Source organism: Hyperoodon ampullatus (genome assembly GCF_949752795.1).
Source record: "Hyperoodon ampullatus genome assembly, chromosome: 7".
Lineage (NCBI taxonomy): Eukaryota > Metazoa > Chordata > Mammalia > Artiodactyla > Ziphiidae > Hyperoodon > Hyperoodon ampullatus.
The window spans coordinates 78969512-78997120 of NC_136920.1; the positions used below are offsets into that span (position 1 = coordinate 78969512).

The 27609-nt window shown below is 38.9% G+C and overlaps 2 pseudogenes across 2 annotated transcripts in view; one reads left to right on the top strand and one right to left on the bottom strand.

Moving 5' to 3' along the window:
• LOC307055630 (centrosomal protein of 78 kDa-like) overlaps window positions 1-27609 on the bottom strand; it is a 324466-nt pseudogene that overhangs the window by 83660 nt on the left and 213197 nt on the right. The window lies entirely within an intron of this gene.
• Window positions 24071-27033, top strand: LOC307056605 (ferritin light chain-like; annotated as a pseudogene). The gene is made up of 2 exons: window positions 24071-24075; window positions 26491-27033. The product of its transcript is annotated as a ferritin light chain-like (transcript).

A 27609-nucleotide genomic window follows, 5' to 3' on the forward strand; every position in this document is an offset into this window, starting at 1 on the left:
GCGGTACGCGGGCCTCTCACTGTTGTGGCCTCTCCTGTTGCGGAGCGCAGGCTCAGCGGCCATGGCTCACGGGCCCAGCCGCTCCGCGGCATGTGGGATCTTCCCGGACCGGGGCACGAACCCGCGTCCCCTGCATCGGCAGGCGGATTCTCAACCACTGCGCCACCAGGGAAGCCCTACCCTAAGTTTTTATCACAAATTGCTAATGAAAATAAAACTGTTAGTGGAGTTTCAACATGCATAGGTAAATGAGAACACAGAACTCCCCTTTCGCATGCCCCATTCTCCTCCTTCTAACTCCCTATGTGAACTCACTTTGTGCCAAGACCAAGAAGATGTGCCCCAATAAGAACCAAGCTGATTTCCTCACACTGACAGGGGCTATTGCTCACTTAGAAGACTTGATGCTTAAGTTTGATAAGCAACTAGAAGACCATGGAGACAACCTATAAAAATGATTTGTATTGGGAGAAAATACTAAAAAGGGTTAATGTGCTGTTCCACATGTCTAACCTCCTGGGATTAAACCACAGGCACCAAGGTCACCAAGGCTACTTGGCAACAATGAGCTAAAAATGAAAAAAAAAAGCATCATACTGTTATTGTATTCATCTTCCCCCAAGGCACTCTCTGATAAACACCACAACCACTAAGGGAATTGAGAACAGCTTCCTTGTGGGGCAGGTTATATATGCATCATTTTCCAAGAAGTTAAATCATATCCAGCTATCAGCACACCTTACTTAAGGTGATTGTAATGTATGAGATTAAATGTTCCTACCTGATTGGAAAACTTCTTGTCCTCAATTCATTGGCTATACTGGATTATTTTTCTTGGGTCAGACCTTCAGACTTCTACCAGAAATCGTTCCTTTGGGGAAACCAGGCCTTTCCAGAAACTCAGGAAACTGAAATGGAGACAGAAAGAGAGAAGGAAATTATTTGGATGTATAGACCTCAATTGTTTGGTTTTAAGTAAACGTCCCAGCAAACATCTTCTAAATGGTATAATAACTTGAGGGAAATTCACAGTTTATAAGTTTGTGTACTCATAAACTGAACATATTATGATAAGAGTACAGGTTGCATTTTGTGTCTTCAACTCAAGCAAAGACTTCAAAAAAGTCCCAGTTATCCTTTGTTCATTAAGACACAAAGAAAAGGCAAAAAGGGCAAGTTTCTAAGTCTTTTTCTTTAAAATTTACTTCCTTTCTTCAGTCTTCATCAAGATCTTCAGGAAATTAACTTTACTAAAGTTAATTATTCATAAAATAAACATAGGAACCTGCAGAAGACTATTTCACAGAGACCTGTAATGTACAATACCCATTGCATACACATGCACCATGAGCTTGTCTTTTCTAGCACTGGCATACACAAAACTCTGTGTGTGTGTGTGTGTGTGTGCACATGTGTGTCTTTTTTTTGTGATGGAGCCATAGGGAGAAAATAAATCTATTGGCTGCAATTCAGTGATGTAGAAAGATTTAAGGGTAAAGGAAAAGGCTACATCAAGTGAAGCAATAAAGTCATGAGGTTGTGCTTCCATAATAATAACAATAGCAGTCTTCTGTAATCAAGGGAGCAGGCTCCTCAAATTATAGTCACACCTGTTAGACCATCTGCCTATAAATTTCACACTATCATTAATGGAAAACAAATGGCACTGTCTCTCCTTCCCTTTATCCATTGGCTATTCTCATATAAATGATTTTTCTCTTCAAGGTCATGCTCTTTCCTATCTGTTTAAAAATATTAGGATTTAGGAGGAGTGATACATAATGTGCCATGCCTTGGTACTTGTACCAGTGATGGCTCTGTAAGGAGCACTGGATTGTTAGGAGGCTATAAATTGAATTCCCCTAGAAGCAGAACCTGAGGCAATAATTTGAATGCAAACTGTTCATCTGGGAGGTGCTTCCAGAAGACTCAGAAGTGGAGTGGGAATTGAGAATGGACGCATGGAAGGAAGCCAACAGAGGTTCATTACTGAATAAATTACTCCTGCAGGAAACTGCTGCCAGTACTTCAGGGGAGTTCTGTGAAACTCTATAGAACATGTCTCAGAGTTACCCCAAGAATTGGTGAGAAACTTGAAGTACTTATCTTCCAGTCCCCTCTGTCCTTGGTTGAAAGCTACACCCAGATACATTAACTCCTGTACATTTCTGGCCCGCCCTAAGGTGGATAATTGCAGGTGGTAACATGAGTCTATCAGCATATACTGGAATGATGAGTGCTGGGGAGATATGAGTGGAGCATTGAAACCATCTAATACAGTCGGGGCAGGAGATATTAATTATTGGCTTGCAAGTCCAAATGGGTAAGCTTAAATTCCTGGGTTAATGGTTTTACTTTGAGGTATTTAAGCATGATGTATGAGTAAAAATTTCCTCTATTAAATCAAGTTGAAGATCCTAAGTCCCTAATCTTCTGGAAAACTGTGGGTATCTTTTTAACAGATTTTTGAAAAGTAACATGATTAAGATTTCAAACTGACCATTCATTCATTCATTCATTCACTCATTCAACAAACATTTATTGAACACTGAAAGTAGGCCATGGGTTAAACTAGACACCAGTGTTACTGTTACTAAAATCATTATCGTGCCACCTAGAAGTCAATGTATTGTGACACTCAAATAAGAAAATCCATAGTTACCGTAAAAATTATTACAGAGTGATATAGGAAGACACGGTAAGACCTTAATTCATGCTGTGGAGAATAGTATATGGGGGATATCAGTAGGGCTTCCTGTAGAAGGCAATTGAAATGGATATGTAACATGAAGGAAGGGTGAATTTTTGAGGAAAAGAGAAGATAAATTCATGTTTGCCAGAAAATGAATGGTTAAGGATCAGTCCAGAAAGGAGTTCCATTCATAATCAGTATAAGAAATGTCACTGGGGCTTCCCTGGTGGCGCAGTGGTTGAGAGTCCGCCTGCCGATGCTGGGGACACGGGTTCACGCCCCAGTCCGGGAAGATCCCACATGCCACGGAGTGGCTGGGCCCATGAGCCATGGCTGCTGAGACTGCGCGTCCGGAGCCTGCGCTCCGCAACGGGAGAGGCCACAACAGGGAGAGGCCCGCGTACCGCAAAAAAAAAAAAAAAAAAAAAAAAGAAATGCTCACTGGAGTGTAAGAAAAGAAGACAATGGAGAGGGTGGTAGAAGCCAGACCATGAATGGTCCATGTATGTATAATAAGTGCTATGGTGTAGTCTTTGTGTTCCCCTCCAAATCTATACGTTGAAATCTTAATTTCTGGAGGTGATAGTATTAGTAGGTGGGGCCTTTGGGAAATGATTATGGTATTAGCAAAACCTGTAAGTTGCAAATAAAGCTGTGGTCACAGAGAAGTTTATGTATTCAAATTAGATTCTCTAAATGTAAAAGGGACAGGAATAAAGCAACTAGAAGATAACCTATCACCCTGAGGTAGGCAGCTCCTGGACTGTACATGGTGGGGAAGGCAGGGCAGAACTTCAGGAGGCCAGCTGAGAGCACGGTGAACGCCACGTCAGGAGCAGTCTCCAAGAAAGAGCACTTCATGTACAAAGGGATGACTAAAATATATTTAAGAGCTAGCACCTGACTCCTCTTAAGGATGACTTAACGTTGCTGGGGAAAAAATAAGAAGTGCTCGGTGTAGAAGGTGAATAGCTTTATAATTCCCAGGAGAATCTTGGTACCAGGACCACACAAGGAAGAACTTGGAGTCCCCGTGGCTAATCCAGCAGAGAGAAAAGGAGAAACAGAGATGCAAGAGAAAATAAAGGGAACTCTTGGTGCAATTTGGTGCTGCTGCAGGCCCAAGTCCAGGTATGTGCTCTCTAGCTCCCCATCTTAAATAAAAGCCACCATGTTCCTCAGTCCTTCAGGTACTTAGAATTTCTCTTTACAACCTGAAAATGGGGTCAGGTTTCCTGTCTGCATTGCTACACTACAAAATAGAGGCAGGATGTTTGAAATAGTTCTCCATCTGGCAGAGGAGGCCTTGAAGCTGTGAGCCACTCACTGCAAACCAGCAGGACATGAAGGATTCTTGAGCAGATCTGAAGCTACTGGGATGCCTTTCAGGAGTTAAATCCCATAGTAAATACTGTACCTTCAATTCTCCCTCTCTGTCCAGTCTTCCTCCACTCCCATGGGGGCCCAAAGGGGCTAAATGAGCACTCTTTGACTTGTACTTGGTGGTCCCAGAACTTGACTTGCGCTTGGAGACTTCCATGAAAAGTCTGCCTTCCACCTACTGGCTTGGGTTTCTTGGTCTCTCTGCTCCAGGCTAATCCCTTCAACCTGATTTTTCCATTTCTGCCAATAATCCCCCTCTCCAGATCTTCCTAATGCTCTTCTGGGGCGGGAGGAGACTTACTGAGGGCAATGTTTATTTCTAGAGGGAGAGGTGACCACATGACTTCACAGTGGTCATCCCCTTGATTCCTCAGTTTCTGTCTAGATTAGTCGTGGGTGTCTGTGCACCCCAGCCTCACCCCAGGAGGCTGTAGAACACTGTCCTTGTCTCAGCCCTGAGCCGCTCTCTATCCTCCTTCCCTCTCTCTCCTTACCCTTCTTTACCCACAGACTCGCAGGCTTTCTGGACCCCTGAGGAAGATAAGCACATCACAGAACCTCTGCTACAGAACAAAACATACTGAAACAAAGCTATTGAAACAACAGAAAATGAATACATGAGGATTGTTTCTCCTGAGCGTTCAATTACCTAGGGGGCCTTTAGCAAACTTGGATTGATAAATCTAACCTTTCTTTCCTTGGCAATAGTTGATCACACTGTGAGGAAAACAAGTTAGAGAATGGAAAAATACTATTTGGATTTCAAGGAAATAATAAAGATGCAGGGACTATCTTTGACTTTTGCAAGGTGAGAAGAGAGTTTACATTTTGATTATTGATGGCAGGAATCCCTTTTAAAACAGGGCCAGTCTGCATGATGCATTTAAAAATCAGCCTTTTCAAATATAGCCATAGCCCCCACAAGATCTCTTGATTTCTCTGGGGTCAGATAAACCATCACATTTCACAGTGGTGCCCTGTATATGAAAGTGATAAACATAATCTGGAAGCATGGCAGTGGCTAAGAATATGGAGCTGGCAGCCACACGTTGAAATGATTTTTTGCTTTTAATTCATTGCATAAAATGCTAATGTCCAAATTCAGGCAGGTAGATCTTACCAACCATCAAGAGCTTCAACCCTGCTAACAGCTAAGTATGCACTTTTAAACCCTACTTTGACTGCTCCAGAAACTTACTGGGTTTCTTTAATGCCTCTGTTACTATTTCCTTTGTGTCATTTTGTTTTTCTTTAAAAACATAGCTGTGTGACCTTGGGGAAGTTAGATTATTTCCTTGAGACTTGGTTGCCTTCTCTGTGACTATCTGGGTATAATTTTAGTATTGCTCAATAGAATTTTGGGTGATAATGAAAATATTCTATATCTGTACTATGCACAGCAGTATTCAATAGCTACATGGAGCTAATAAACATCTTTGAAATATGGCAAATGCAACTGAGGAACTGAATTTTTAATCTTATTTTTAAATTTGTTTACATATAAATAATGCCACATAGCTAGCATCTGTTGACAGTACAGATCTACATAATATTTTAAGGACACTCTCCACTCAAAAACTCTACCATTCATTAACTCAATCTAAATATTTTTGCCCTCTGACAAACAGAAAATAATTTATGCTTCCCTTGAAATTATCTGTCAAGACCTTTATCAGTTTGGGGACATTATATTCTTAAAATTGACTTTGCTTTATGAAACTTTAATAATGTTGGAGTTCCCTGCCCTTGGTATCACCTTTGTGATGATGGGAAATATTGTGGATGACCAAGGACCATTTCAAGAGATCATGGAGAGAAACCTCCTTCTGGATTTAATTTCATTATGACGATGTCAAAATGCTTAATTACTTAAAATAAAACCCATACCGTTTTTATGCTGTTATATTCTACATGTAGCTGGAAAAATGTTAAAAATATTTTTAAAGAACTGCACATCTATTTTTGAAGCTGATTTGGCTGTTCAAGGCTTGCTAGCACTTTATCCATCTCAGTACTATTTCACTTAGTAAACAAATGCAGTTGCCATAATTGCTGCACATCTGTCTGTGTTCCCTTCTAGGTTATATGTTTTTGAAGTTAGAAACTATATTTATATCACAGCCCCTATGTATAGCACAATATCCATTGCTAATTCAGATTGTGTTTTAAGATATGAGACAAAATTTAAGACTTTATTATAGTCATAAACATCTAGCAAACCAACCAGAAAATAAAAGCTAATTTTCAATTGGTTGGCCAAGAACAAAAAAGAGAGGAATACCTAGTGCAAAACCATATCTCTAGTAACTACTGTTGGATTTAGAGTATGCAGATGCTAAACTTCTTTTAAAATATCTTCTTATCAAAGATTTGAGGTTGGACCTGAAAAAATTATATCAAAAGTGAAAATAATCATGTGGTCTGACCAGCCTGGATCACACAAAGTAAGTGTATACTATATATAAAGTAGATAAACTACGAGGTCCTACTCTATAGCACAGGCAACTATCTTCAATGCCTTGTAATAACCTATAATGGAAAAGGATCTGAAAAAGAAATATATAAATCTGAATCACTTGGCTGTACACCTGAAACACAACATTGTCAATCAACTATACTTCTAATAAAACAAAACAAAACAAAACAAAACAAAATAAGTGGAAAGGGAAGTATAGTTTTATAAATTCACCTCTGATATGCAATGGACCAACTTAAAGACAACAGAAACTACAACCTTCTAGGAGACAGGACATGGCCAGCAAACCAGGCCGTTACCCTCGGCCATACCTGCCAAAAAATATACAGACTAGCCTGCATTCATGAATACATAGGAATTCTTCATTTATCTGGCATTATTAGGCAATGAGGTATTGTATGTTAGGAGAAGTTTTTTTAAAATGACAAATTTAAGAGGAGTTATTTTAACCTTCACTCAGTAATATTTTTCTAAAATTAAGAAATGTATCCACTGGTGTATCTAATGTTTCCGTGATAACTCGGGGTCATCAGTTCAATCAACGTTTGCATGAATAATGCAAATGGAAACAAGACAGGTATGCTTACTGAAACTGAAAATGACATATCACTGGCTGGAATAACTGATGAGAGAGCAAGAAAACAAAAATGAAAACAAACCGTGATCAAGAAACAATCAGTCAAGTTCTGACTTTCTGTACTTACTTTCAAAAAGAGATACCACAAATCCCAGCGAGAGACTCCAGCAGCATTAGCTGTCTTTCTCCTTTGTTTCCACCTTCCTTTCCTTTTCCTTCTACCCTAGATTGTTCCAGGAAATGTTTATAGCTGCTTCCAAGACAAATTCTAATACTTTCTCTCACACAAACTTCACAATATTTCCATGGGATAAGTAGTGTGGAGGTAAAAGACAATTCATCACAGGGACATCTCCTATGAAAATAAAATTAGAAACTAGCTTCTAAACATGCAGAGAGAAGGGCGTGGTGTCAGGCACTAATTTCCTTGAGAATTCCTCTCCATTTCTAATAGACCTTCTTATTTACCAAGATCCCTTTTTATTGGTGTCCTATTCCAGACTGTTCCACTCTGCCCATCCTCATCCTGTCAAATACATTCACACTCTTTTGTGACCCTACTTATTTGCCCATTAAATAATCAATCATAGAACTGTCGGAATTAAATATAGAGTGAAATTAAAATACTGGAGTCACTTGGAGGGTTTAAGCAGCTCCACCAGAAAATACTGGGCATGGATTGAAAGAGGCTGTGCGGGACTTGCTCTTGTCCAAGTTCTTTCTCAAGAAGTATCTGAAATAAGCCTAAATTCAGAGTTAATCAGATTGGCCTCCTTTCTCAGGTGGACTGGAATTCACTGCTCTTTCCCCTCAACTCCCTGATGTCAGTGGCACTTTCCGGAGATTAGGTGGACTTCTCTGCCTACTGCAGAAGCTCAGTTCCCCCCGGGCCCACTCCCTGTCTGAATCCCACACTTGAGGCCAGATGCCAGCCTTCCCAGAACATTCGTGGTCTCATTTCAGTTTTTGACCTGCTCAGATTGAGTCCCTGTAGACTCTTTCTCAGCTTGAAACCTGATCTTCAACCCCTTTCCCTGACCTCGATGGTTACCTTCCTACATTAGGCCTCAGGTGCTTTAGCTATAAAATGATATAGTTGCCCTTAATTCTAAAGTCTTCTTCCTAAAGCTCTACAATGTGCTGGCTCCTTGAAAATGTTTCTCTTTGCTGGTTTTAATTTTGTAGAGAATTAAAACCACAGCTACTCTAAAAGACAGTAAGTTACACTGGATAAGGAAAGTCTGCTTTTGTAGTTAGATTAACAGGGATGGAAGACGACTTAGTATGTTTTAAGATACTCATGATCCATTCTCGTGAGAGTCAGGGGAAGAAGGGCAAGAGAGTTAATAAAATACCAAACGATTGTGACAAATTAAGTTCACAAAGATGTAGCTGATTAGTTACTACTTGAATAAGCCACACATATCCAATTCAAGTTTTCCTTTATTTTTCTAAGAAGGGATCCCAGTGAACTGAGTCCCATGTTCAGGAACTCCACGTTCAATGGCTTAGTCTTTAAAAACTGTTCTGTTGCTGGAAGGTGAAATATTGCCCATCAGTCCTAATTGATGTTTAGCTATCACGCACATTTGAAATAAATTTATTACTTTGCCTGATCTCAGCGTAATACATTCCAAAGGGGCAAAGAGCACACGAAAATTTATGGAGTCTGCATCTTCTACAATAAAGTGTGCCATAAATTACATATTATTTGGCCATGAGATTCACAAGCCATAGAAACCACACCATTAGCAATGTATACAGTGGTAAACAGCAGGTAATGATAATGATATAAAACAAAATAGACTGTGTATGTTGGCACTGCTGCCAATAAAGCAATCATTAAATACATTCATATGCATCTACGCTAGGTAAGCTCTTTGAGGGCAATTGCTATGAATTCTACATACCTGTTAGGATATTATATATAGCCCACTTTCTATGGCCCTTATTCAGAGACGCTGAGAAAGGGTTACTGTGGGTAAATTCAGACCTCTTCTCAATATAGAATTTGGTCAACATGCATTCTGAACAGCAAAATTTCACACTGCTTTCAATTTTCCTACAGTAATTGCCACCTCAACAAATGCAGGATTAAGTAGAATGGATTATAAGAAGTTAGAAAGGAAAGATGGAAGAAAAGAAGGAAGGTAGAAAAAAGGTGGGTATGGAGTACTTCAACATTTACATAAAGAGTGGACCTAAAACGAACCTGAGGTTACCCTAAACTATTAGCATATGCTATAGAAACTTAAATGAAAAAATTTAAAAAACCCAGCAAGGGAAGCTCAAAGATTCTTCGTTTTTTTCACTCTATTGCATATACATGTCCAACTTAAACAATCTATATGCTCATGTCCAATAAGAGAGCATTGTTTTGCAAGGCTATTTGGGTTCTATCAGCATGTAAAGGTCGGACAACTCAACTTTAGCAGAGCTAGCCTTCAGGTGAATAACTGCTTCTTTCAGGTTGTGAGCATCTGAATTTTCCGGAAATATTTCCCAAAAAATGAAAACTAAAAGAGTCCTAGGACAGCGTCCTTTAGAAGTTTTATAGTATCAAAGTTTTTGGAGGAAGAGTATCTTTGTCGATTATCAACACGATGATTCCAAGCAGGTCAATTTATGCTGAGAATATTATATAACAGAACCCACTTCACCTCCATTATACTGACAATGGTCTTCCTTACTTCAACCTCGTGCTTCTTAGTAAAGTTGAAAATACTAAGCCAAGAACAGACAGTGACAATGCCAGAGACTCAGATGTACCTATAGGTGCCTTCAGACAACATCGCCACCCAGGCTAAAGTCCTGGTTTAAAACATCCCAACATGAATGACTCTCAAAAACCGTATGCTGAGCAAGTGAAGCCAGATCAAAAGGGCACCTACTGTATTATTCAACTTACATGAAATTCTAAACTGGGCAAAATTCATCTCTAATGATAAAAAACAGATCTGTGGTTGCCTTGGGTTGGGAGATGGGGATACTTTTGCAAAAGCCTAGGAGGAAACTTTCTAGGGTTTTAGAATTGTTATCGATCTTTATGGGGCTGGTAGTTATACAAATGTATACATTAATTAAAAGTCACTGAACCGTTGACTAAAAATGTCTGCATTTTATTGTATGTAAATGATACCTTACTAAGGTTGATTACAAAATGAACCAAAACCAAAACAAAGCAGAAGAAAAACCTCTCAAGACCTCAAAGGAAATACACTGTTTTCTTCCAGGGTACCAGATTGGAAATGAGGCATTGGTCTGTTCGACCTCAGATTATCCCTAGGATTATCTAGTCTATTTTAAAGCACTAGAGTCCCGTATCAGAAAAACTCACCCCATGTTTTATTACTTTGATTTCTTCTCTGCCTCTTCTCCCAACATGGTGAAGTCATTTACGGAAGAAAAACCCGCTTTTTCCAACTTTGCATCATCACATATTCTTTACAAAGCTATTATTTATGGAATAAAATTTGGCTACACTTTGTAAAAATCTAGCTTTTTGAGCCTTACAAATCTTAACAGTTAACCTATTGCCTCCATTGGAATTTGGAAAAAAAATATTTTGAAAATGAATAGCTGAGATTTGACATTTTTGTTTTTTGTGATTTTCTCTTCCCCTAAGTGAGAAGTGAGTAGGAATGAGAAACACATACATAAAGAAAAAAATTCTCTTGCTGCCTTTGCATGGTTATAATTTATAGGAGGCCCTTTTCAACAATAATCTATTATCAGAATCAATAAAATATAATCTCCATGAAGCCCAGGCCAGGATATTTGTCTCTTTTTCAGCAGATTGCAATACAAACCACATTCATGGATTTGCTTCTTGATGATCTTTGTAATACTGTAACAGCTGACCATTTCCTCATGCCTCTTCACCTTAACTTAAACCTGGTTTTTCACTAATGACCTCACATTTCCTTCTCTATCACTTGGTTGTCGGCCTCTTTTCCAACTCCAACTGCAACTCACATTTCACTCTGGAACCAAAGGAAGACTCCCACCTTCCTGCTTTTTAGTGATACCTCAAGGTCATTACCATATTGTGATCACCCTGAAGAATAGCCAGACAATTGCTATTGCAGAGCCATCTGACAGTTTGTAGCTCTAAAAATTAACGAAGGACCACATTTGTCCAAAATATCCTAGTTTAAGATTTTGGGAATACAGCAACAGTAATTCCGAAGTCGTTTATGACAATCAGTGTGGGAAGCACCCTCCCTCAGGAAGATCCTTTGCCATACAATACTCTTTCGCTGTCAGGTAATAAGGAAGCACGGCCGTGGAAAGTAACCTCTTGTGGAAAGAAATACTTGGCTTCGAGACGGCTTGAAGTTCATACATTTTTCTTGAATTAGATTCCCCATTAGTTACTTTATCCACAAAGAGGTAATTATCAGAATTCTGTAAGCAATTAAGGAGATGCTACTGCACATTCTTTCAGCTTGTTGACCTTTCTCACTTTATTTCATGTGGCTATCTGAAACATCAGTGATTTACATGTCTTTCTTTTTTTTTTTTAGCAGATTTCTGTGTGTGTGTGTCCCCATGATGAAAACATCATTAAAATAAGATATCATGAACAGACTCTTAAGAAGCAGAGTCTACTTAAAGTCCCAGAAAATGTGAAAGCACTAACATTCATGGACAACTCTACATTCTGAAAGTTACTCCAAATTTTATTGATCTCTATTTTGTCTAGGAGTTTTTCAAATTTTCTACCATGATCATTTGTTAGTTTTATAATTACATAATAAAGGCATTACATCATACAATCTTTTGTAATCCATTGCCGTTTTAAAACTATTTGTTTCCTTGTCCTCAGCAGATATGTCATAGATTATTAGTACACAAGCAAAGACTTTCAACATAACAGTACTTTAGAGTGAGAAGAACTATACTGAGCTATCTCTATCCTAAGACAATGCACTAGGAAAGCACTAGGAATTCTTAAGCACTAGGAATACAGACACGATCAAGGGGCAAGTTCCTTGCCTTCGAGTATACATAATCATTATAGCAAATGCTTAAATAGCACTTAGTAGATAACTCACCACAGCAGTCTTATTATACTCCTTTTTAATAGGTGAGCAGAGGAAGCCACAGGGAAGTCATAGGGTAAAGCCAGAATTTGAACCTAGGTAGACTATAGTACACTCTCCACTTCTTTAACTATTACGTTAAAATATGTATATATAAAAGTTATATATATATATATATATATAACTCCAAGTATTTGAAAGTTACAAAACACTTATCTACCAAAACTCAAAAAGGAGCACACAAACTTGCATAGAAAATAAACATGTAAAATTTCATGAATAAACCACAACATAACCTGCTCCACATAATATACTGACTTCAGTGTCCTGGGCCTCTCCCATCCGTAGGTAGCCGGAAATTACAACAAAATAATACTTTTCACCTTTGGAAGCCACACCATCTCTCATACCAACCAACCAATTACTTCCTTAGAGAGAATAGGAAATTAACCTGAATATCATATATATATATATATATATATATATATATATATATATAGCATTACTGATGTAGAATCTTTGTTTAAAGACAATAACTTCAATAGCAGAGGGAACTTTACCATTGCAGGCTTCAGATAACCTCTATATTTCTCAGATTTTATGCTAAATCATAAAATGCCATATTGTGTCTGAAGCTATTTTTTCAATAGTCCATTTTCTTAAATGGACTAGCAAAGCAGTAAATACTGAGGAACATTTTGGCTCCCAAATCCTAACAAACAATAGAGCAGGGGTCAGTAAATTATGGCTAGTGGGCCAAATCTAGTCCTCTACCAGCTTTTATAAATGAAGCTTTATTGGAACACAGCCATGTTCCTCAGTATATGTATTGTTTGTGTCTGTTTTCACATCACAGCAGCAGACCTAAGTAGTTGCAAAAGAGATTGTATGGCTTGTAAAGCCTAAAATATTGACTGTCTGACACTTTATGGAAAAAGGTCTCCAACGCCTGCAATAGTATACAATGAAAGTGATGCTATGTAACATCTAAGACTAGGTCATAAAAGGTCATGCAGCTTTTGCATGATTCTCATGGAATGCTTGAACCCTGGACACTCATTCTTGGGATACTCTACCTTGAATCCTAACTACCACATTATGAGAAGTCCAAGCCACATGGGCAGCCATCTATAGGCACTCCACTCAACAGTCCTTGTTGGGCCCAGTCTTCAAGTCATCCCATCTCAAGGGCCAGAAATGGGAATTAAAATTATCTAGATGATTCCAGCCCCAGCCATTTCAATCCTCATGAGCTGAGGTTTCAGACATTAGTCATGGAGTAGAGACAAGCCATCTCCTCTGTGTACTGTTTGAATTGGTGACCCACAGGATCTGGGCACATATTAACATTTTTTTTTTGTTTCAACACTAAGTTTGGACTTCTTAATTCTGTAGCAGTACATAACTGTGTTATCTATTAGATAACACAGTTAGATATCTATTATCTAATAGATAATATAGCACTGTGTCTGTACACAGGAGATCTACATTTCACAGAGCACATACTTTTACATGTGAATGTTGACTGCTCAATTTCTAAGAAGAACGCATACACACATCTAGGTACAAAATGTTTATGTATATGTAAATATTAGACCTATATAAACTAATCTATATTATCTATAAAATGAGGGGCCCTTGATAATGGCTAACATTTCTTTCTGGTATTTATTGTGTTCCAAGAACTGATAAATTCTTTCATTGTATGAATTTTCTCTTTTAACCCTCATAGTAACTCGCTGAGAGAAGTAATGTTATCTCTATTTTATAGATGAGAAAACGGAGGCAAAAACAGATAACATGCTCAAGAGTACTCAACAAGTAAATTTGAGAGTCAAGATTTGAACCCAAGTTCTCAAGTTTTAGATCCCTTACTCATAGTCACTAAGCTATATACTGAGGAAGGGGATGAAAGCTGAAGCCATTACCTCCTGCTCAAGAAGTTAGACAGAAACTTAGCAGGTATGGTTGAAAGAAGACAGGACTTGGAGTCGTAAGTCCAGAGCCTGAGTGATGACATGACTTCTCCTCTCCTCTAGATACAGGTTTGTGTTTAGAACATGAAGAAGAGCACTGCACGTTTTGATGGTTGATTTCTGGACTTAATGACGACCAGAGAGTGGAAGTTCACCAGGGAGCTATTCTGCAATGATATAAATTATTGATTCAAAATCAAACCTGTAGTATAAATTACTGATTCAAAATCAAATCTTTATCATGTCTCCCTTGCATCAGAAGTCTTTCCCACTCTTCATTTCTTTTTAAACCCTTTCCTGTCTACTCTTGGCCAAAGCTTGAAGCCTGATTTAACATTTGGAAATAAAATAATGAAATAGTCATAAAACAGCAATTCCAATGCCTACTGAAACAGAAGCTCTAAATAATTTTTCAGATAATTTAGGAAATTAAAAGTATTTACATCATAGATGCAAAGACAGAAGTTACTTGTGTAATAAAATAAATGGTGAGACAAAAGGTTTCTGGTCAAGTAGATTTGTTTAAATAGGAACACTAATCTGAGTTCTACCCCTGTGCTAAAACCCAGTGACAGGTTACATACAGCTTCTAAAGGGATAGTTCAGTGCATTGGGTCAAATTCATGCCCTAAAAGGTGGTATTCTTAGTAGTACTAGAAGACAGAGTGTGACTGTCTTCTTTGGGACATAGATGAAGACCCCAAGATAGACAATATCAAGGACAAGTTATGTAGAATAAGATATCATCTCAGTCCTTGGGACATGTCATCCAGGATAGAACAAGAAGTAGATTTATTATCAAGTACATGAAGCCAGAGACAGTAAGCAATGAGTGGTAGTTGGTTAAAATAGACAGGTTTTAGAAGTAGAGGCACGGAGGTAGACAACAAACTTAGGGTTACCAGGGGATTGTGGAGGGGAGGTTAAAATGGGAGATTGGGACTGAAATATACACACTACTCTACATAAAATAGATAACTAATAAGAACCTGCTCTTCTTATTAGCACAGGGAACTCCACTCAATACTCTGTAATGGGCTATTTGGAAACGACTCTAAAAAAAATACAAGTGGGGCTTCCCTGGTGGTGCAGTGGTTGAGAGTCCGCCTGCCGATGCAGGGTACACGGGTTTGTGCCCCAGTCCGGGAAGATCTCACATGCGGCGGAGTGGCTGGGCCCGTGAGCCATGGCCACCGAGCCTGCGCGTCCGGAGCCTGTGCTCCACAACAGGAGAGGCCACAACAGTGAGAGGCCCGCGTGCCGCAAAAAAAAAAAAAGCGGGTATATGTATATGTATAACTGTTTCACTTTTCTGTACACCTGAAACTAACACAACACTGTAAATCAACTATACTCCAATAAAATTGTTTTCAAAAATAGGTTTTAAGAACCATAGTCAGGGAGCAGTGTGGATTGGAAAGACCTGACAAGAAATATTTCTGCATCCTCAGGCAGTGCTCCCCAAGCTGGCTATTGCAAGGGTGAGCATTTAAGAGATCTTTGACATAAGGAGGACATGAGATTAACAATCTATCCCAATGTGCATGAATTATTCTCCTCGGGGCTACCAGAAATCAGATGGCATCCTAGAGCAAGGGTCAGCAGATCTTTTCTGTAAAGGGTCAGATAGTAAATATTTTGGATTTTGTGTACCATACGTATCCATTGCAATTGCCTATCTGTTGCTGTAGCACAGAAAGAGCCATGCACAATACCTTAAGGAATGGGTGTGGCTGTGTTCAGGCAAAACGTTATGCACAAAACCAGGAGTCAAGCGAGATCTGATCAGTGGGCCAGAGTTTGCGGACCCCAGTTCTGGGTCAGTGTTCACAGCTGAATGAGTCATGAGGCCTTAAGTTCCAGTTCTCATTGTACTACTTTCTACCTGGGTGAATTTGGGTTCATCCTTTTATTTCTATGGGCCACTATGTTAGTCAAGTTTCTCCAGAAAAACAGAACCAACAGCAGGTGTATACAATGTGCCCATATATATTGATAGATATAGATCTAGATATCAATATTGATACCTAGATCTATATCCATATCTATATAAAGATAGAGAAAGAGAGAGAGAGATTTTAAACAATTGGTTCACACAATAATAGAGGCTTGGTAAATTCATAATCTGCAGGTTAGGCTGTCTAGAGACTCTAGGAAGAGTTGCAGTTCAATTTCTGTAAGTCTTCTGGCAGAATTCCTTTTTGCCACAGGGAAGTCAGTCTTTGTTTTATTAGAACTTTAACTGATTGGATGAGGCCCACCCATATTATGGAGGATAATCTGCTTTACTCAAAGTCCACCACCAATTTAAATATGAATTTCATCCAAAAACACCATCACAGGGACTACCCTGGTGGCACAGTGGTTAAGGATCTGCCTGCAAATGCAGGGGACACGGGTTTGAGCCCTGGTCTGGGAAGATCCCACATGCCGTGGACCAACTAAGCCCATGCACCACAGCTACTGAGCCCATGCACCTAGAGCCCATGCTCTGCAACAAGAGAAGGCACCGCAATGAGAAGACCGTGCACCACGACGAAGAGTAGCCCTCGCTTGCTGCAAATAGAGAAAGCCCACGGGGAGCAACGAAGACCCAACGCAGCCAAAAATATAAAGAAAGAAAGAAAGAAAGAAAGAATTTAAAAAACACAAAAACGCCATCACAGAAATATCCAGAATAATATTTGACCAAATAACTGGGCATGGTGGCCCAGACAAATTGACATGGAAAATTTACCACCTAAGCCATAGTTTTGGCATCTTTTACTGAGAAATTTGACTTATCTGAACTATTTTCATACCTAGAAGATACCTTCTACAGGTAACATGATTTGGTGCCAAAAGCCATAAGCTAGAACATTTCATTCCAGGTCCCTCCTAAAATATCCATGATAGGTAGAAATTTGACATCAGTAGTTCTTGAAATCTCCCCAGTGAATATAATATGCAACCAGGGCTGAGAATCTGGAGATGTAGAGAGAATTTAAATTGAACTTTAGTGAAACAGGAAAACAAGCTCTGACTCTACTGGCTGGAGTTAGACAAGGGATATGCATTTAGTGGGATGAGAAGATAAAGAACACTAGGGAGTAAATCAAATGCTTTACACCTGTGCTTAGCTAATTGTTACTCAGATAATTCAGACAATCTTACAGCATCGGAACCCTGAAATTCCTTAGTTCTGTTTAAAAAAAAGTAACTCTTCAAGTAACTGAACTCTGAGGATCATGTAAATCATAAAGAAAAAGAAAAAATCTTATTTTCTGAATTAGTTGATTTCATATATACTGTTTCACTTTCATGATATTAACTAGTTATCTTTCTTTCCATTTTATGTTTGAGGAAAGTAAGGCTTTAAAAATCTCAGTCATTTTCTCAAGGTCACTTGTTAAGGGTGTGGTAGGCAGCGTAATGGCTCCTAAAAATGCCCTCACCCTAATCCCTGGAACCTATTAATATGTTACCTTACATGGTGAAGAGGACTTTGCAGATATGACTGAAGTTATAGACCTGGAGTTAGAAAGATTATCCTGGATTACCTCATGGAACAAATCTAATTGCATGAGTCCTTAAAAGCAGAAAACCATTCCCAACTGTAGAAAGAGAAAGATAGAGATGACTTAATAGAAGCAGAATCACAGCGATGCAACATTTTGGGTTTTGTAGGTGGAGAAAGGGGACTCTGAGTCAAAGACTATAAGTGACCGCTGGCAGCAGATAAAGTCCAGGGAACAGAAACACCCCTAAGAGCCTCCAGAAAAGAATGTAGCTCTGCCAACACTTTTTTTTCTTTTTTAACCATCTATATTGGAGTATAATTGCTTTACAATGGTGTGTTAGCTTCTGCTTCATAACAAAGTCAATCAGCTATACATATACATATATCTCCACATCCTCTCCCTCTTGCGTCTCCCTACACCCTCCCTTCCCTATCCCACCCCTCTAGGTGGACACAAAGCATAGAGCCGATCTCCCTGTGCTTTGTGGCTGCTTCCCACTAGCTATCTATTTTACATTTGGTAGTGTATATATGTCCATGCCACTCTCTCACTTCATCCCAGATAACCCTTCCCCCTCCCTGTGTCCTCAAGTCCACTCTCTATGGCTGCATCTTTATTCCTGCCCTGCCCCTAGGTTCTTCATAACCATTTTTTCTTTTTTTTTATATTCCATATATATGTGTTAGCATATGGTATTTGTTTTTCCCTTTCTGACTTACTTCACTCTGTATGACAGTCTCTAGGTCAATCCACCTCACTACAAAAAACTCAATTTCATTTCTTTTTATGGCTGAGTAATATTCCATTGTATATATGGGCCACATATATATATATTTTTTTTTTGGTCGTACGTGGGCTTCTCACTGTTGCGGCCTCTCCCGTTGCGGAGCACAGGCTCCGGACGCGCAGGCTCAGCAGCCGTGGATTATGGGCTCAGCCACTCCGCAGCATGTGGTATCTTCCTGGAGCGGGGCATGACCCGTGTCCCCTGCATCAGCAGGCGGACTCCCAACCACTGCGCCACCAAGGAATCCCTGTGCCACATCTTTATCCATTCGTCTCTCGATCCTGCCAACACTTTTACTTTACTCAATTGACACCAATGTCAGACTTGTAAGGTAATAAATTTACCTTCTTTTGAGTCACTAAGTTTTTGGTAATTTGTATGAAAGCAATAAAAAACAAATACAGAGGTTCTACAAGAGCCAGGCTATATATTTATACTTCAGTATTTCTGAAATGAATTTAACATTGTGATTGACAGCAACAGCAGCAGCTTCCATGGGATCCCATCACACACCTGAGGAAAAGCAGCCTAATACAAAGCAGTGACAGCAGCAGGTCATTGCCCCACATTTGGAGCAAAGGGGCACTTTTTCTACTGTAGTAGCAGCATAGCCTGAATGGGAACCCATCCTCCTGTGGCACTAGTCCCATCAACATTAGTGTAATCTGCTAGCATCTGCTGAGCCAACAGGCCCCACATATACAAACCCTCCAACTCAGCAGCATTAAGTGAGCCAGGCTCAGGGTTTCCTGAAACTCATATCCAATGGCACTGGAAAGACCAGATATCACCTACAGTTAGGAAAACATAAAAAAACAAAAACAGAACACTGGGAACTTCAGAAAGAAAAGGGGAACAATGGAATGGGTGAAAACAAATGGGGTAAATAGAAGAGACTATCATTAGTCTCATGAGTTTCTTAAATACTATATGATGGTCAAAGCAAAAATTAGGACACCACCTGATGTGGTTCTCAATGTAGAGAAAGGAAATACTACAGAAAATCATACTTTAAAACTGGGGAATATTAAGAGACCTAAATGGAAGTAAAATGTTGAAACTTCACTTGAAGTCATAAAACACTGATTCCAGTAGACTATGATAAGTTACATATGTATACTGTAATGCCAAAAGAAACCACTAAGAAAACTATACACACAGTATACACAAATGATTATAAATAAATAAATTTAAATGGGCTTATTCAAAAATGTTTAAGTAACCCACAAGAAGGCAAAATAAGAGAAACACAAGATTGAGAAACTAAGGTAAAAGACAAAACAAAAAATAAAATGGTAGACCTAATCTTTAACATAGCAATAATTACATTAATGTAAATGATCTAAGTAACCAAGTCAAAGACAGAGATTGGAAGAGTAGATTAAAAAATCACAAGCATGATCCAAGTATATACTGTCTATAAGAAGCTTACTTTAAACATCATGATATAGGTAGTTCAGAGTAAAAGGATGAAAATGATATATCATGTGAACATTTATCAGAAAAAGCAGGAATGGATAAATTAATATCAGATAAAGTAGATTTCAGAGCAAAGGAAATTATTAGGGGCAAACAGGGTCATTACATAAAGATAACAGGAATAATCCACCTAGATGACCTAGTGATACTAAATGTGTGTGCACCAAACAACAGAACTTCAAAATACATGAAGCAAACACTGAAAAAGGTAGTAAAAGGAGAAAATTTTAAATCCACAATTATTATTGGAGACTTCAACACAGCAATTTATAGAACTACCAGACAGAAAAATCAGCAAGGATATGGAAGAGCTGAAAACATCATCAATCAACAGGACATAACTGACATTTAAAGAACACACTCAATAAGAGCAGAATACATATTCAAGTGTCCGTGGAACATTCACTCATATACCATATACTGGGTGATAAAAAAACATTAGCAGATTTAAAAGAATTAAAATCATAGAGAGTATGTTCTCTAGCCATAATGGAATCAGACTAGAAATCAATAACAGAAAGACAACAGGAGAATCTTCAATCACATGAAAACTAAACATCACAATTCCAAAGAACTCATGGGTAAAAAAGACAGCGTCAAGGAAAAAATTTTTAATGCATAGAATAAAAGAAAATGGAGGTATAACAGATCAAAGTTTGTGGAATGAAGTGAAAGTAATGCTAAAAGGGAAGTTTATAGAACTAAATTGGGAAATAAAATATTTCAAAGCAATAATCTCATTTTCTATATTACAATAGTAAAAAAGGAAGAGGAAAAAACACTAAACAAGCAGAAAGAAGGAAATAATAAAGATGAAACAGAAATCCATGAAACTGAAAACAGGAAAATGGGGGGGAAAATCAATGAAACAAAAGGCTGGTTCTTGGAAATAAACAATTTAATCAATAAAGATCTAGCAAGACTGACAAAGGTAAAAACAGAGATGGCACAAATCACAGATATCAGATATGCAACCAGGGATACCATGACATATCCTGCAGGTTAATAAGGGACAAGTTATTATGAACAAGTCTACACTCTAAATTCAAAAATGTAGATGAAATGGGCCAATTCTTCTACACCCAAAACTACCCAAACTCAGCCAAGATGAAATAGATAATCTCAATTTTCCTGTAACCATTAGAAACACTGATTTTTCATATCAAAACTCCCAAAAGAAATATTCAGGCTTAGATGTTTCACTTTTACCCAAGACTTAAAGAATTAAAACCAATTTTACATGATTTGATAAGAAATAGAAGTAGAGGGAACCGTTCCTAATTAATTTTGTGAAGCCAGTATTACCTTGATACCAAAACCAGACAGGAATAGTATAAAAAGAAGAAGACTATAGACCAATATGTTTTATGAAATTGCCTGTAAAGATCTTCAGCCAGATATTAGCAAATTAAATCCAGAAATATATAAAAAGAATAATATATCATGACCAAGTGGTATTTATTCCAGTTATGCAAAGTTGGTTAAATATTTGAAAATCAAACACTGTAATCTACCATATCCAATAGATTAAGGGGGAAAAGTCATGTGATCCTATCCATTAATGCAGAGAAAGCATTTGACAAAATCCTATCCCATTCATGATTTGGCACATATATACAATGACATATTACTCAGCCATAAAAAGAAACAAAATTGAGCTATTTGTAATGAGGTGGATAGACCTAGAGTCTGTCATACAGAGTGAAGTAAGTCAGAAAGAGAAAGACAAATACCGTATGCTAACACATATATATGGAATCTAAGAAAAAATATATCATGAAGAACCTAGGGGTAAAACAGGAATAAAGACAGAGACCTACTTGAGAATGGACTTGAGAATATGGGGAGGGGAAAGGGTAAGCTGTGACAAAGCGAGAGAGAGGCATGGACATATATACACTACCAAACGTAAGGTAGATAGCTAGTGGGAAGCAGCCGCATAGCACAGGGAGATCAGCTCGGTGCTTTGTGACTGCCTGGAGGGGTGGGATAGGGAGGGTGGGAGGGAGGGAGACGAAAGAGGGAAGAGATATGGGAACATATGTATATGTATAACTGATTCACTTTGTTATAAAACAGAAACTAACACACCATTGTGAAGCAATTATACTCCAATAAAGTTGTAAAAGAAATAATAATAAAATTAAAAAATTAAAAAAAGAAGAAAAAAAACCCCAAGGAAACTAGGAATAGAAAAGGAACATACTGAAACTCATAAAGAGGATCTACAAACAACCTATACCGACATTATATTTAACTGTGAAAGACTGAATGCTTTCTCTGTAAGATCAGAAACAAGGCACCAATACCTGCCCTCACCACTTTTATTAAATATATTAATCGAGGTTCTAGTAAGAAAATAAAGCAAAAATAAATAAATACATAAATTTAAAAGTTAAATTTTTAAAACATTTATTTAAAAGATAAAAGGACTATCCCTACTACATTGAATAGGAAGGAATATATCCTACTGAATGTTGAATAGTAATATATACTATTATATTAAATAAGGAAAAGTAAAACGGTATCTGAAGAGGAGATGATAATCTAAATGGAGAAAATACCAAGGAATCCACAAAAAGCTTGAGAAATAATATGAGTTTGTAAATGTTTTAGAGTACAAATCAACACAGTTTTATCAAATTATATATTAATAACAAATGTGTAGAAGCTTAAATAAAAATATGTGATGCCATTTACAGCTGACCTAAATAAATACTTAAATATAAGCCCAATAAGACATTTATAGGTCCTCTATACTGAAAATTACAAAATGCTGATGAAGAAAAATGTAAAAGTCCCAAACAAATAGTGAGACATACCTTGTTCATGGATTAGAAAACACAACATAATAAAGATGTCAATTCTCCCCAAGTTAAGAGGCTTAACAGAGTTACTCTTAAAATGCCCTCAAGGTTTTTGTGGATATAGACAAGCTTATTCTAAGATTTATATGGTAAGAAGAGGCTGAAGAATAGCTAAAACAATTTGTAAAGGAAGATTAAAATGGGAGGAATTCATCTACCCAATTTCAAGATTTTGCAGTAATGATGGAGGGTAGATACACAGATCAATGGAATGGAATAGAGAACCCAGAAACAGACTGACATAAATACATTTAACTTGTTTTTGACAGCAGTGTGAAAGCTATCAAGGAAGAATAGACTTTTCAAAAAATGGTACTGAAACAGTTGGACATCCCTCGACAAAAACAAACAAACAAAAAATGAACCTTAACCTAAACCTCCACACCTTACACAAAAATTAAATCAAAGTGGATCATAATCTTCAATGTAAAAGCAGGACATTTTTAGAAAAAAAATAGGAGAAAATCTTTGGCATCTAGAACTACGTGAATAATTCTTAGACTTGACACTGAAAGTATGATCAATAAAAGCAAAAATTGATAAATTGGATCTCATCAAAATGAGTTAAAAATGCTTCATACAAGATCATTTTAAGTGGATGAAAACTCAAATTACACAGTGGGAAAACATATTTGAAAATCCCACATGAGACAAATGACTTGTATCTATAATATACAAAGAACTCTCCAAACAACTTAAAAAAACCCAACTAGAAAATAGGCAGAAGACAGGAACAGACGTTTCATGGAAGAGAATATACACATGGCAAAGAAGCACATGAAAAGATGCTCAACATCATTAGCCATTAGGGAAATGCAAATTAAGACCATAATGAGATATCAGAGAATAACTAAAATTAAAGTATAGTGACAACATCAAATGCTGGTGAGTACATGGAAAAATGATATCACATCACTGGTGGGAAAAGAAAATGGTTTAGCCACTCTGAGAAACAGCTTGACAGTCTCTTTTAATCCTAAAAGTAGATTCACCCTACAACACAGTAATTATACTCTTGAGCATTTATCCAAAAGAAACAAAAACTTAATTAAGTTCCCACAGAAACTTACACATAAATGTTCATAGCAGTTTTATTTATAACAGCCAAAAACTGGCCACTACCCAAATGTCTTTCAATGGATGAATGTTGAAACAAATTGTGATAAAATCTTATGATAGAATACTACCGAGCAACAAAAAGGAACAAATTATTAATATATGCAAAAATTGAAATGAACTTCAAGGGAATGATGCCGAGGGAAAAATTTTAAAAAGCCAATCTCCGAAGATGAAGTAATTCATGATGATATTTACATATTGTTCTTAAAATAACAAAACTGTGGAGATGGAGAACAGATTAGAAGTTGCCAAGGGTTAGAGATGGGGGTAGAAAGTACAGCGGGGGATCTTTGTGAGGTTTTTGTGGTCCCAGTACAAATAATACAGCAATCTTGGTTTTAACCCTGAAAGATGTTTAAAAGCAATTCCTAATAAGAGGTGTCCAGATATTTAGCAATGGCAGCAGATTAGAGGTAGAGCTACCCAACATGACAGCTTCAAAACAGATGGTACTAATTCAATGCATATGTTAATTTTAAAAAGGCCAATCACAATACTTAAATGATATATATCTTAACAATATTATTCTAAGGATCCAGCTATACCAGATGGACTAGCAGGATTTTCTGTACATTCAATCTTATTTAAGACAGTAAATCTTATAATAAGACAGTTAAAAAAAGAAAAAGAAAAAAAAAACAAACCAACTACAGTTGGATATTCTCATAGGAAGATGAGGTGAAAATATGTAGCAGCGGTTCAAAAGCTTAAGCAGTGGCACCTAAATGTGGCTGCATATTAGAATCATCTGAAGCACTTTTTAAAAACCCTCACATCGACAGTTGGTCATCCTAAACCAATAAAATCATTTTAAATCTCCTCAGACGATGCCATTGTCTAGCCAGAAGTGAGAACCAGCGGACTAAGCAGAAGGGGATGTTTCTACAAAGATTTCTTTTTTTTGTTGTTGTTTTTTGTTTTGTTTTTTGTGGTACGTGGGCCTCTCCCTGTTGTGGCCTATCCCATTGCGGAGCACAGGCTCCGGACGCGCAGGCGCAGCAGCCATGGCTCACGGGCCCAGCCGCTCCACGGCATGTGGGATCTTCCCGGACCGGGGCACGAACCCGTCTCCCCTGCATCGGTAGGCAGACTCTCAACCACTGCGCCACCACGGAAGCCCTACAAAGATTTCTTAACAATAAGTTCTTTCACCCAATCAGATTTACCTTCCTGCAAAGGGGTAAAGAAGGCTAGATGTTGTCCATACTTGCTTAGCTTTAATTAGCACTTGTGACTTGCCCAAAACCTAGATCATGTTTCCCCTAAATTTCATGTTATTTCCTACGTTTTTCAAATCCAGGGCTAAGGGGTTTGCCAGGATGAGATTTTAAGTGCTCACACAGGGGAAGTCCCTGGCAAACCAGGACAGAGGTCACTCTACATTGAAATTGAAAGCATCCTAAATAACCCTGCCACTGCCCCCAGATACTAGTCTGGGCCAACCAGGGGAGAAAAGGCATTCTCCATTACTACCACGGCAAATGCTGCTGTACTTGCCTTGGCTACTCCCTATCTTTTCCAGGCGTCTCTCCCCTTCACCTGCTGGTGGACGCTTTGGCAGCTGACAGTGCAGATATTTTCAAACTTTAAGGTGAATAAAAATCATCTGGAAGGCCAGTTATAACAGAGATCACTGAGCCCCACTAGAGTTGCTGATTCCATAGGGCTGGGACAGGGCCCTAAAACTTGAATATCTGACACATTATCAGGGGACGCTGGTAAAGCTGGTCAGGTTGTTACCGAATGCACGTTCGTGTGTCTGAAGCACAGTGAGGCCAAACAAACCGAAAGGTTGCAGTCTGGAGCAGAGAAAGGTTTATTGCAGGATCGAGCAAGGAGAGGGGTGGCCCGTGTTCCAAAAACCCTGAAATCTCCAAAGGGTCTCAGCAAAGCATTTTTAAAGGCCACGTGAGGGAGGGACGTCCCAGGGAATGTGATCAGCTCGTGCACAATCATCTGACTGGCTGATGTTGAGGCCACAGGGCAGGTAACATTATCCATCCTTAGGTGCCAGAAGGTCTGGGGGCTGTGTGCTCATGATCATCAAAGAGTTAATTTCTTCCATTGGGTGGTAGGTTTTAGCATCTGAAAACTCAGGAAATATGCCTGAGATACTATTGTCTGAGGACTTCAGAGAGGAACTACAGCAGAGGCTATGGGGGATGGGTCTGTCCTAGGAAGGCCCCATAGGGTACTGCTTGCTTACAAGGTGACCATACTTTGAGAACCACTGCTCTAGTGGCTTGGAATGTTAAAGTAATGGAAGAATCCCTTCCCAGATCTAGATTCTAGTATCACCAGCTATTTTGGTGGGGGGAAGGGTAAATTTTGTCCTTGCTTGGACTTCTTGTTCATTTATATCAAAGCCTATTTGAGGCAGTGCACTCGGCAGTCCTGCAGATCTGTCTTTTGCTTCCACAGTGTTTGGAATGAACAGACCCAGGGACGCTCCTTGCTCCAGCCCCCGACCACCCTCCAACATTTCTTCCTGTCGCAACCTTTGGAATCAGCCACTCAGCTATCCTCAGCCTCCAGGACAGGCCAACACCGTTTTTGGAGCTTAGCTCCTTATCACTGATCAACCACGAGTTCCCAGGTTCGTCAGAATTATTCCATCGAGGTGGAGGCCGCCATCCACCGCCTGTTCAACATGCATCTGTGGACACTTACCTCTCTTTAAGCTTCTATTTCCACAGCAACAGTGGGGCTCTGGACAATGGGGGCCACGTTTTTCGCCAACTGGCTGAAGAGAAGTGTGAGGGCGCCCAGCGACTCTTGAAAATGCAAAACAAGTGCTGCGGCCGCGCCCTCTTCCAGGATGCGCGGAAGCCTTCTCAAGATGAGTGGGGTAAAACCCAGGACACTGTGCAAGCCGCCATTCTTAGGGAGAAGAACCTGAACCAGGCACTATCGGATCTGCGCGCCCCGGGTCCTGCCCGCGCAGACTCCCACCTCTGTGACTTCCTGGAGAGCCGCTTCCTGGAGGAGCAGCTGAAACTCATCAAGAAGATGGGCAACCACCTGACCAACCTCCGCAGGCTGGCTGGTCCGCAGGCTGTGCTGGGCGAGTATCTTTTCGAAAGGCTCACGCTCGAGCACAAACAGGAGCCTCTGAAGTCCAGCGGCCTCTGAGGAGCCCCTCTGGCGTCAGAGCTTCTGCCTGAAGCCCAGCTCTGCAGCCACTAAGCAGCTTTGTAACCGCCCTGGAGCCCTCTCCCAAGCCTTGGACCAAATGGAAACAATAACGCTTTTTGCAGAAGGAAAAAAAAGAGCCTAGTTGAAACACAAACAGAATAAAGAGAAAAAAAGAAATATATATATATATTCATGTGCTTTTAACATATGAATTGCCCCACTTTATCTGTGTGAAATACGTTTGTTCCCGTTATTGGGCTGGTTCTCAAGCTTTGCTGCTCGTATGAATTACCTAAAGAGCTTTTTTTTTTTTTTTTTAGTATTAAATATTTTTTAAAATTAGTTTCTGCTTTATAACAAACTGAATCAGTTATACATATACATCTGTTCCCATATCCCTTCCCCTAAAGAGCTTTTAAGAGAAACTTTGGTGTCTGGGTCCCAGCCCCAGAGATTTTGATTCAGTAGGTCTAGGGAGGAGCCTGGGCACGGGGAGGTCTCAGAGTTCCCCAGGTGATTCTAATATGCAGCAACTTTGTGAACCACCTCTTGGCTTCAATCCAGCTAGTGATC